The sequence below is a fragment of the Lagenorhynchus albirostris genome, chromosome 1 (assembly GCF_949774975.1).
Source record: "Lagenorhynchus albirostris chromosome 1, mLagAlb1.1, whole genome shotgun sequence".
In the NCBI taxonomy this organism is placed as follows: domain Eukaryota; kingdom Metazoa; phylum Chordata; class Mammalia; order Artiodactyla; family Delphinidae; genus Lagenorhynchus; species Lagenorhynchus albirostris.
In genome coordinates, this window is record NC_083095.1 from 189,761,603 (window position 1) to 189,774,240 (window position 12,638).

At 45.2% G+C, this 12,638-nt stretch overlaps 1 protein-coding gene across 21 annotated transcripts in view; it reads left to right on the forward strand.

Annotated features, from left to right (window-relative positions):
• ZNF438 (zinc finger protein 438) overlaps positions 1-12,638 on the forward strand; it is a 170,189-nt gene that overhangs the window by 13,289 nt on the left and 144,262 nt on the right. For 2 of the 21 annotated variants that reach the window (XM_060163076.1, XM_060163112.1), the window contains exon 1: positions 20-120. The exons of 18 other annotated variants lie outside the window; for them this stretch is intronic. The gene's annotated coding sequence lies outside the window, so the exon portion shown is untranslated. Of the gene's footprint in view, positions 1-19; positions 121-11,344; positions 11,506-12,638 lie in introns of those variants that run through there. One more of the 21 variants, XM_060163068.1, reaches the window with a different exon arrangement.

Genomic DNA, 12,638 nt, shown 5'->3' on the forward strand with positions numbered 1-12,638 from the left:
GACCCGTGACGGGGTAGATCCCTGAGGAGGTGGGCTGCCTCGCGTGCCTTCCAGAGCTCTGGCTGGGGTTCACTTCGGGCAGGAAGAAGGACATCCGCCCTCCGCGCTGCCAGGAAGGAGGTGAGAGCGGGCGTGTGGTCGGTGATCGGAGGGACGGAGGAAACGGAGGGAGTCTGACCTAATGACCTCTCTTGTTCCTGTGGAGGTGATGTCGCTTACGGAGTGGGGGGGAGGGGAGGAAGCGTGAAGAAAGTCATGGAAGCCTGGAATTGTTTCTGTCGGCTGTGAGAGAGGGACTGGATTGGGAGCCCTAAAAAAGATGGATGGGCTCCTGGTGGGGGACCGTGTGTTTGCAGAGTCCCCCGTCGGCTCGGCTGGGGCTTTTTATAGCAGCGACCTCTGGGTGGCTGCGGTGTGCGAGTGAAGAAGTAGATCCTTAGGCTGGTTGAGGGGAAGGACAGGCCGGCGAGAAAGTTGAGAGTTTAGGCAAAGGGGTGATTGCAAACCTGGGTGACCAGATCCTAGGTCACAGTGGGCAAGCAGTAAAGCTGAGCGCGTGGTTGATGGGTCAGGTGCGAAAGGAGAAGGGTTTGGGGAAACGCTGGAGGCCTAAACGCATTTCAGATCACGCAGGACTGATTCATTCGCTCATTCCATAAATGGTGAACATCTGTCCTCCAGGCACTGTTCTCAGTGGTCTGGCTCCCAAGACCAAAGCAGTGATCAAAACAAAGTCCCCGCCCTGGCAGAGCTTCCTCCTAGGCGGGGAGGCAGATGGCAAACAGGGATAATTTCAGACAGTAAGAAAATGTTCAAGAGAAAAATGAAGAAAGGTCAAGGGTCAGAGAGCGATAGCGTGAACAGGAAGAGGCGACCTCGGAGCAGACTCGAGCGTCATCAGGACACAGCAGTGCACGTGGGTCCGGACGCAGCCCGGGCAGAGCCCCAGCCAGGGCTCGGAGCACGAGTGAGAGGAGAGAGGCGTGGTGTGTCCAGGCTGCCCTGAGGAATTAGGGTTTGGTTCAGGTGTCGTGGGAAAGACACCCACCAGTCAGAGGAGTGACGGTCTACTTTCTGACGGTTCACGTTGGCTGCTCTGTGGGAGGCTGGTTGGCAACGGAGGCCAGGGATCTGGGGAGCAAGAAGGAGAGACTGGGGCCAGCAAGCGGCATTTTGGAGTTGAAGGTTTGAGCAGTTGAGTGGTGCTGGGTGAAGGAGCCCAGGCTGTTCCTTTAAGCAGACGCACCCACTCCACAATAGGCATTCTTTTCAGTGGATAAAGGCCTGACCCTGACCCCTGGCTTATTCCACACCCTTTCCTGTTTTTGACTCTGCTCCCCACCGGCTTCATTACCCATTCTCCCCTTTCTTCCTCACCTCGTCTTTCAGATCTGATGCACATTGTTGTCTGCCTGGCCAAGACTTCCTCTAGTCTTAAGGTTTTCAGACCTTTTCGTTGCAGTCTAATTTCAGTCTTCAGAAAGTGTCCGTGGAGGCCCAGTACGTAAGACAGGTGAAGTGCAGTGCTCTGCCCACTTACAGCTCTTCTGTGATCCTCCCTGAGCAACCCTGAGATGCCTCCAGAAAACGCCTAGCCTCCCAGGTCACAGTGTGGAAAAGGCCCGCCTTGAACTGGGGTGCTGCTGCTTGCAGCCAGCATCCCTGGGGTCACCTCAGGTCATGCTCCCCCAGCTGATCTGTGCCTCGTAAATCCTTAGGCACCTCTACGAAGGGAGTGTGGGAACCTCCAGTTACAAAGTGGCGTGCTGAGGGCACTCAAAACTAGGAGGCGGGCATGTCTTCCCCAGCGTTAGCTTTACTTGCTGGCTGTCATTTAATTTACTAAATTTGCGTGGTAAAGATGGATGAGCAATGAGTTACTGATAAGCCATGAGTTCTGTCTTTCCTTCTCAACAGATTCGTATATTGACCCTCATTAAGAATGGTAAATTTTTTTTATAACAAAAGAACATAGATGTATTACAGTTTAGAATATAACATTGGTGGGAACTCTTTAAGAGAACAAACACCAGTCTAAGAAATTTTAAGTTTGCCTGGGCCCGTTAGGGCTGGGCCTTCAGTCTTCCGAGGATTATTTGGTCCCTCTGCTCTGTACTAGGAATGCTTTGATAGACAAGGTTAGAACTGCCTTTGTAAGTTAGTGAATTTTTGTTCTGTATTTTTGTTTTTATGTTTAATGGAGCTAGTATAACTTTTTTTTGCTCAGCATGGAGTAGGAACTGGCCAGGATAGAGACTCAGGACCTTCAGGTTTTTCTGATTAAAGGTAAAACTGTGAGTATTTTCCTCTTCTAGTCAAGTTTCATTTTGACAAATGTCATTAAACTAAGCACTGCTGCATTATAAAAAGGATTTACAAGAAGCAAGGGATGGCCTATTAAGGCCAATACTCAAAAACAAGGTCGTCCTAGGCCACAAAATAAGTTTGGCACTTCGGATTTTTTGAAAAACAGGATATCGCCTACATTAAAATCTGTAGTGTTTCATCTGAGTTGAGGGTGCATCTTTAAGCAGTAAGATGAAAAATTGCTTTCTTTGGATTGTTTGCTATTAAGAAATTTTTTTAGGGCTAGGGACTTTGCATAACACTGCCAAGTTATCAGACTAATGAGGGTAAGGATTTGGTTATGTTCAGGAATGCATCCTGAGCTAGGAGTCAAACAGTGCCTGCGACGTAACACTTCATAACTATTTTTTCCAGTGAATGAAGGAACCATCTTTTATATAACTTGGAAATAACATTGTCTGATTATAGATACAAGATAGCATCAGGGTTGAACTGGGGGAGACTTCGTGGAAGTTCTGCTGCAGTGTCATCAGTATACATTGATAACAATGTATATTCATAACAATGAATGAATATCAATATTCATTCATCTTTAAATGAATAAAACCAGGAGCACAGCTGTAAGCTTACTTTTGAGTCAACCAGTTGTCAAGTCTGTTTAATGACATGCCAATTCTATCTGTAAAATGGGGATACCAACACGGCATCTGTTTATTTAGTGCAAGTAGCTGCACTAAGATGAGATGAGATACACACAGTGGGAGAAAATACATAAAAATTATATATCTGATAATGTACTTGTATCTAGAATTTATACAGAACTCTTACAGCTCAGTAGTAAAAAGGACAAATGACTCAATTAAAAAATGGGCAAATGATCTGTATAGACATTTCTCCAAAGCAGACTTACAAATGCCTGGTAAGCACATGCAACGATGCTTAGCAGCATTCGGCATAGGGGTGTGCAAATCGGAACCACAGAAGGTAGCGTGCATAGCCACTACTCGGCTGCAATCAAAGATGGGTGTCAGCCAGGATCTGGGGAAGCTGGAACCTTTATACATGCTGCTGGGAATGTATAAGGGGGCAGCCACTTTGGAAAACAGCTTGGCAGTTCTTTAAAAGGTTAAAAACGTCAAGTTACCATGGGTTACCTAGCAATTCCATTCTTAGGTATATACCCCAAAGAAATTAAAACGTACATTCACACAAACACTTGTACACGAATGTTTATCGCAGCGTTATTCCTAATAGTTAAAAAGTAGAGACAGCCCAGATGTCCATCAAATGATGACTAGATAAACAAAATGTAGTATAGCCACACGGTGGAATATTATTCAGCAAGGAAAAAGGAATGAAGTGCTGACATATGCTGCAACATGGATGGATCTCAAAACGTTATAATACATTGTATGATTCCATTTATATGAAATGTCCAGAATGGGCCATTCCATAGGGACAGAAGTAGATGAGTAGCCTGGGGGCATTGGAGGCGGGGGGACGGGGAGTGACTCCTGATGGGCAGGGAGCTTCTTTTCAGGATGACGCAAACAGTCTGAAATGGCTTTGCTGATGGTTGCACAACTCTGTGAATATACTAAAAGCAATGAATAGTGTACTTTAAAAGGGTGAGTTGTATAGTAGGTGAATTATATCTCAGTAAAGCTATTAAAAAAAGAATATATGAGGTAATATGTAGGGATATACTTTGAGCTATTTGAGAAGATCCTAGTAATATTATAGTTTGACTGTAAGGCCTTTAAATAGTAGCAGGATGACTTAGATATGTTTCCTTGCTTGCAGGCCTGTGATTTTATGCCATGACTCAACTTTATAAGGCTGTAACTCAGCAGTATAAAATATTGAAAATGTTGAAACATAAAATGAAAACTGCTTGGCTTACTATTTTTATTTAATAGGATTTTCTGAATCAGTTAATTAGCAACAAGTAGAATGTGTCATTAAGGAGTTAGATTTTAGAATCATAAAATTTTAGAGCTGGAAGAAACTTTAAAGTCATCTATTTGAGGTTCCCTCATATTATTTTGTAAGTGAGAAAACGGAGTCCTGCAGAGGTTAAATATGATAGCTTAGGTCACAAAGTTGAGTAAACTCTAGAACTGAGTCAGTGTTCTTTGGGTTGATTACTGTTGGTTTTAGTGCATTAATAGTATTAGCACTGACAGTATCAATAGCAGCTATTTAAGTGCTTCCTATGTACTTGGCATTCTGTTAGGTACTTTATGTGTGTTATCTTGGCTCATCTGCACAGCAGTCTATGGGTGATTTGTTTCACCTGTGTATGAGTTTCCTGTTGCTGCTGTTAACAAATTAACAAAAACTTCATGCCTTGAAATAGCACAAATTTATTACCTCACAGTAAGAAGGTCAGAAGCCCAAAATGGGTCTTACTGAGAGCTGGTAGGGCTGCATTCCTTTCTGGAAGCTTCAGTAGAGATGCGTTTTCTTGTCTGTTCCATCTTCTATAGGCTGCCCACACTTCCTTTGCTCGTGGCCTCCTTCCACTGTCCGCAGTGGCAGATTGAGTCTTTCAGATGCTGTTTCTCTGGTTCTGATTCTTCATCCCTTTTCTCCCATTAAGGACCCATCTCAGTAATCCAGTATACTCTCTTTTTCTTTTTTTTGCGGTACGCGGGCCTCTCACTGCTGTGGCCTCTCCCGTTGCGGAGCACAGGCTCCGGACGCGCAGGCTCAGCGGCCATGGCTCACGGGCCCAGCCGCTCCGCGGCATGTGGGATCTTCCCGGACCGGGGCACAAACCCGCGTGCCCTGCATCGGCAGGCGGACTCTCAACCACTGCGCCACCAGGGAAGCCCCAGGATACTCTCATTTTAAGGTCAGTTGATTGGCACTTGCAATCATAATTCCCCCTTGTCATGTAACCTACCATATTCACAGATTTCAGGGATTTGCACGTGGATATCCTGGGGGGAGGGGTCATTATTTTGCCTCCTGCAATCTGTTAATGAGAGAGATTGAGGTCCAGAGAGGTTAGCTAAGTTGTCCAGGGTCGCAACGTTAGTAAATGAAAGAGCTCATAGTTTAACCCAGGTCTGTTATTTAGCATATCTTTCGCAATGATGCGATCTTTTCTACAAATGCCATTTGATTCTTGTCTGGAAGAGAGAGTAGGATGGTTGGCAGTATTCAGATGGTAAATAGCTATTTCTTCTTAAAGTAAAATCACATTTACTTTAATAATATCAAGAAATAGGCTATGGGCTTCCCTGGTGGCGCAGTGGTTGGGGGTCCGCCTGCCGATGCAGGGGACACGGGTTCGTGCCCCAGTTGGGGAAGATCCCACATGCCGCGGAGCGGCTGGGCCCGTGAGCCATGGCCGCTGAGCCTGCGCGTCCGGAGCCTGTGCTCCGCAACGGGAGAGGCCACAGCAGTGAGAGGCCCGCGTACCGCAAAAAAAAAAAAAAAAATAGGCTATATTACTGTGAAGCAATTAAAAGAATGGTAGAGAATTACATTTATTGATGTGGGAAAGTGTTTATGACTCCTTGAGACTTTCAGTTCGTTCCTCCCCCCCATTTCTCTCTATTCATGAGTTCCCCGTGGTCATCAGTTCCTTCCTCATCCAGGCTTCTGCCCCAGTTCCAGTTACTCGCCTGCAGACTCCCCCACCCCTTTGCACCCCTTTGCACCCCTTTGATCTCCTGCCTGGCGAACACTCAGGGCTGGACGAGCCCAACTACCTGCGTGTTGGTTTCACGTTAATGGTACGTACACTCTGCAGCCTCAGAATTGCCGGTAGCCTCCCCAGGTGCCTTTTATCTCACTCCCCACAGCATCCCGCCTCCGGGCTTTCAGACCTCTCACCCGTCCCGTGTTACCTGGCATCTCAGCAGTCCTCCGCGCAGTTGACCGCAGTTGCCCATTGCTTCATTGCGGGAACCCCCTGCTCTTGGCCTTTGTCACCCCACCCTTTCCTGGCTGCTCCTTTTCAGTCTTCTGTGTCGGCCCCTCCGCTTCTGCCTGACTGCTCGGTGAGGAGCCCTCAAGGTCTAGTCCTCTTTTTCTCCCCTCGCCCTTTTGATTTTAACCATGATCTATTTGAGTCAGTCTCCCGTGTTCATGTCTCTCGCCCACGCTCTCTCAGCCTCGGCACTAGTGACGTTTGGGGCTGGATGACAGTTTGCTGCAGGGCTGTCTTGTGCATTGCAGGATGGTCAGCAGCATCTCTGGCCTCTACCCACTAGATGCCAGTAGAACCCCTCTGTCCCCGGTGTGACAACCGCAAGTGTCACCACTCATTGCTGAGTATCTCCTGGGGGCAAAATCACCCCCAGTGGAGACCCACTTACCAAGCCTGAAGCTCCCTTCTGAGGCTCTAAGGATAACGCCTTTTGGCAGCTCCGTCTGCCCGTCTCCTAACAAATTTAACAGAACCAAAGTGGACTCTTGTTCTTTCTCCCGACTCGCTGCCCTCCAGCTTTCCTCATCAGATCATGCGTGACCTTGCAGGGCACTGGAGGTACTTCAGCTTTTATTCTGAGTGAACTAGGGAGCTGTCAGAGAGTTTGGGGCTAAGAAATGATAGGCTCTCATTTAGGTCAGGTCTTTGTTGAGAACATACTGTAAGTTGGAGGGTTGAAGCAGGAAGACTAGTTAAGAATACTGCGGTGATCCAGGTGAAAAGGTAGGAGGAGCTTGTACCAGGGTGGTGGCAGAGGAGGTGGTACGGAGTATGGTATCTTTGGGTTACGCCTTAAATATAGGTATCCCTGAGAAGAGGAATGCATGGTGGCATCATGAGATTAACATCTTTGTGTGATTTGTTTATCAAGTATTTTCTAAGATCTTGAAGGAAGCAGGATTTGGTAGATCAGAGTGAGAAGAGAGTAGCCAAAGCCAGGACCCTGTGGGGATGTTACTTGAACGAATGCAGGCCAGGTTGGGTGGTGAAATGAGAGACCCCATGGGGGGAGGGTAAGCAGGGCATCCAGTACAGCCAGGCCCACCTCACAGTCTTCTCCTGGGCTGGCCCTCCCACTCTAAAACAAGTACCTATGCCAGGGCAGGTAGAAGCAATGGAAGTCAGGAGACGTGTCTTCACCAGACCTTGTGAGCAGGTTGTTTGGGCTGTAAGGCTCTCAGCTGACGTGGGGTGGCAGTTGGCATTTGGGGTGGGAAGGTTGTTGTCATACAGGGTGGCCCTGCACGTTGTGGAACACTGAGGATCTCTGGTCCCTCACTGAGAGCAGCGTGTGTGTGCTCCCTCATCGTGACATCTAAACCGTGCCCCTGCCCTCTAAGTTCCACATTCCCATGGGGCTCGGTCACGTTCAACTGCAAACCACCACAGACTAAGCCCTTTTTATTTATTTAAATTTGGTAGTTTATTTTCATGAATTTTTCCCTTTTAAAAAAAATTGGAGTATAGTTGATTTACAGTGTTGTGTTAGTTTCACGTGTATAGCACAGTGATTCAGTTATATATATATATCTATATATATACATATGTATACATATATATCCTTTTTTTTTAAGATTTTTTTTATATGGACCCTTTTTAAAGTCTTTATTGAGTTTGTTACAGTATTGCTTCTGTTTTGGTGTTTTGGCCTTGGGGCATGTGGGATCTTAGCTCCCTGACCAGGGATCGAACCTGCACCCCCTGCATTGGAAGGCGAGGTCTTAGCCACTGGACTGCCAGGGAAGTCCCTATATATCTATTCTTTTTCAGATTCTTTTCCCTTATAGGTTATTACAAAATATTGAGTAGAGTTCCCTGTGCTATGCAGTAGGACCTTGCTGGTTGGTTATCTGTTTTATACAGAGTAGTGTATGTATGTTAATCCCAAACTCCTGATTTACCCCTTCTCTCTGCCGTCCCAGTAACCATACATTTGTTTTCTATGTCTGAGGGTCCATTTCTGTTTTGTAAATAAGTTCATTTGTATTTTTTTTTTTTAGATTCCACATATAAGTAATATATGATATTTGTCTTTGATTTACTTCACTCAGTATGACAATCTCTAGGTCCATCCATGTTGCTGCAAATGGCATTATTTCTTCTTTTTTATGGCGGAGTAGTATCCCATTGTATATATACCACATCTTCTTTATCCATTCATCTGTCGATGGACATTTAGGTTGCTTCCATGTCTTGGCTATTGTCAGTAGTTCTACAATGAATGTTGGGGTGCATGCATCTTTTTGAATTATAGTTTTCTCCAGATATTTGCCCAGGAGTGGGATTGCAGGATCGTTTGGTAGCTCTATTTTTAGTTTTTTAAGGAACCTGCCTGCTGTTCTCCATCATGGCTGCGCCAGTTTGCATTCCCACCAGCAGTGCAGGAGGCTCCTTAAGCCCTTTTTTCAATTTGAAAATTGTCTTCCATAACATGAAGTCAAAGGGCCATGGCATGGCAGACCCTTAAAGAAAACCTAGATATTTGATTTCTAGTTTTAGGGGCTTAGAAAGTAGAGCAGTGAATATGGCCGCCAGTACTTTAAAATTAGCATCCCTTAAATGTTTTCTGTCCCCAATAGGTACCTTAAAATATTCATTCTTAACTCTTCTGTAGAGGGTGTGGGTGTCTCAGGGCCATCTCTAAAGATAGTGCACAGGGCACCTGTTCCAGCTGCTGCCTTCCCAGCCTTGAACTGTGAGGGAATTTGAATAAAATAAGCGAGGAGTTGGGATGAAAGCAAATTCCCTGGCTGTATCTTAGGAAAGGGGTGGGAGTAGAGTTGGAAGAGGAAGGTTAATGGCTGTGTGTGAATGTGTATGCACGTCATGTGTTTATCAGGTCTAGCTGCTATCCAGAGCGAGGTATCTTTACAATCACATTTTAGACAAAGTAGTAGGAAATAGAATGTACTACTCATCAGATTTGTGAAAGTTTGATAACTCAGAATTCGGAGCAGTGAAAAACTCACCAAAGAAAAGATCATCAATTTGGATATATAAAATTGAAGACTTGTTCACAATGGAAAAATAATATAACAGACTGGGGGAAATGCTCATATCACGTGTGACTGAGGGTTAATATCTGTAATACCGGAGGAGTTCTCTCAAACTTAATGAGGAAAAAACTGTCAAGATTTAGGACGTAGGTGGACAGAGAATTTTAGCAGGTAAGGAATACAATTAGTAATAAAAATGGGTAATCAAAGAAGTGCATTTTAAATCAGCCTTCTCTCAGAAGTACTGGAAATTAAGATAATTCCCGATTCCAGCGAGGTTTTAAGGGATTGGGGAAGTCCGAGAGGAGGTGACCACGAAGAGGACGGGAAGGGCTGGACAGTGACGACTTGGAGGGGAGAAGGCTCTGCAGGTTGGAGGAGGGTGGTATGGCTGGACCACAGAGTGTGGGGAGGGAGAGTTGTGAGGGATGAGGCTGGGGAAGGGAACAGAGTCCATGATGAGGCCCTTTCCCCCTGGGACCTGGTGGAGGGTGGAGGGAGAAAACGATGTATTTTCCAAAGGAAAAAGTATTATTCTGCCTGGGGGTAGTTCAAACAATAGTCCTATGCATGTGGTTTCATAAGGCTTTTATGGACTGGCCTAGTAATGGAATGACTCATAGTAACATCGTTTCTGTAGGAAAATGTTTTGGGCTTCAAAAACTTACAATTTAACTTACAAAAAAATTTTTTTTCACCATTTCGGGACTGCTTGGATGGGCATACAACTCTAGTGCTTTTTGCTTTCTGTGCGCCAATCGTGCTTTCTCTGGTGTTTATCTGTGTGGCCGCAGTGTTGATGTCCCACCCTCTGGTGGGACTCAAAGGAGCCACGCCACAGACGGAGGGACAGGTTGGGGACATACGTGGAAATAAAAATAGAAATCCTTTTACAAGTTGTTTTGTTTTCAGCGTGTTTGTTCTTTAAAGTTAAGGATTACTCCATAAACTATATTGTGGTGTCGCGTTGTGTACTATGAAAGTATGGAAAATGAAACTGACATGGAAATTGTAAAGGGAAAGTAAGAGAGAGTGGTAGGGTTTCACTACTGAAGTCAAATGGAATGCTGAAGGTAAACTACACGGATAAAATACCTGTCTTTCAAAAAGACTTTAATAACCATGAGCTTAGCTTAGCACCATCATAATTATCATCATCGTTATCTTCATTACAGCTATTGTTATCATTAGAAATACTAGATTATTTTTTTTTAAGCAGAAGAGAACTGTTAAGGCCAGTCCCTTTATAAAATAGAACTGCATGAGCTTCATTTTGTTTAATAAGTGGAACTTGAGGCTGAAACTCCTTCAAATTCCCAGGTCTCCAGTAGGCCAAGTTAATTTCATCCACACCCATCCCGTGAAAATCTTTCTTTCTGTATTGGTTAGAATGCTTTCAGCTGACAAATAACTGAAGACTCAACTGTGAACAACTTAAATAGTAAGTAAATTTAATGCTCTCATATAACTAGAAATCTGGAAGAAAGATGGTTTTATAGTTGGTTCACGTAGCAGCTGACTGCTGTCATTAGGCTCTTGGGATCTTTCTGTCTTTCTGTTCTGCTGTCATGCTGAGTGAGCTTTTGTCCTCAAGCTTGTCCCTTCCTGGTCTCAAGATGGTAGGCGGCTTTAGCTCCAAGATCGACATCCTCATATCAAAGCACCCAAGACTGTAAGAAGCGGTGTCTCTTGTCTTGGTTCGGGCTGCTATAACAAAATGCTGTATACTGGGTGGCTTCAGCAACAGACATTTTATTTCTCACAGTTCTGGAGTCTGGGAAGTCCAAGATCAAGGTGCCTGAAGATTTGATTTTTCACGAGCTTGCAGACAACTATCTTTTTCCTGTTTCCTCGCACGGCAGAGAGAGAGAGCTCTAGGCTCCTATATTATAAGGACACTAAACCCATTTTGGGGCTCCATGCTTCTAACCTAATCTAACCCTAATAGCCTCCAAAGACCTCACCTCCAGATACCATCACATTGGGGATTAAGGCTTTAACATAGGGTTTTTGGGGGGCACAAATATTCAAGCCGTAGCATCTTTCTTATGTCTTTTTTCAGAGAGAAAAAGAAGCCTCCCAGAAGACTTGACTTCACTAGCCAAATTTACACGATATATCCCATTTCTAAACCAGTCAGTGGCAAGGGATATAGAAGTCCAGTGATTGGCTTTGGCTACTCAAGATTTATGGCCCTCCAGCCTCCTCTCAGAGAAGAACGAACTTAGGATTCTGGTATCCAGGACGGAGAGTGGACTGGTGAGGCCAGCCACTCGTGTCCACCACCCCTTCCAAGGCCAGCTCCTCTGCCTGGGCTCTGAATCCTTTTTTGCACTTGGAGGGCTTTATTCTGTTCATCCTTTTTTCTCATCTTTATTTTTAGTCTGTCTCCTCTTTCTCTTCAAGCTTATTGAAAGAAGGGTCTGTGCGCGCTGTCTCCATTTCTTTTCCTCCAGTTTATTCCGTAGACCTCCTGTAACCTGGATTCTGCTGCCCCTAATAGGAAACCTCCCCTTCTGTCATCCGCGCCCACCCAATTGCCTGGGCCTTTGCCAGTATTACCGCTAGTGTTTGGCAAGACCGGTGCTTCTCCAGGTTTAGTGTGTGCACCAGAATCGTTTGGAGGGTGACTAAAATACAGGCCCTTGGGTTCCATCCCCAGAGCTTCTAAATCAGCAAGTCTGAGCTAGGCTTGCAGAGCTGAGCTGACTTAACCTCTCTGCGGACACTTGGTGTTGTTGATTTTACTACCGCCTTTCTGAGTTTCAGAACTCAAAATTACTCTCAAACCTGCACTTGTTCCTTTTGTATTTTTTTTTAATTCATGAATGGCAGAGTCCTTTTTCTCACGTAAGAAACCTGGAACTCACCGTGGTTCTTTATTCTTCCTTACCCCCATCTACAGTCGATTTATGTTGCATACTCTGAATATCCCTCCAGTGCATCATTTCATCTCCATCCTTATTGTCTCCGCTGTAGTGTGAGCCCCATCTTTTCACCCATATTGCTGTAATGCTCTTTAAAAGTGCTTGTCCTGTCTCCAATCTCAGACTTTCTCTTATTTATACTTCATACTGTTGCAGAGTGATTTTTTTTTTTTAATGCAGGTCTAATCACATTATTCCTGAGCTCAAAATTCTTTGGCCTCCTACACCTTCCAGATAAAATCCAGACTCCCTCCCACGCAAGCAGAGGGCTTCAGACCTGGGTCTCTGCCTGCCTGGCTAGCGTTTGCTTCTCTCACTTCTCTACTTTTCCTGGGCGTTAGTACCTGAACCTGCCATGATTCTGATTCTCTTGAGCTTTTGAGCCTTTGCACGTTTTCTCTTAGCCTGAAACACTTCTCTTTCTCCCTTCACTGCTTATCTTCCAGGACTTAGCTCAGGGATGCC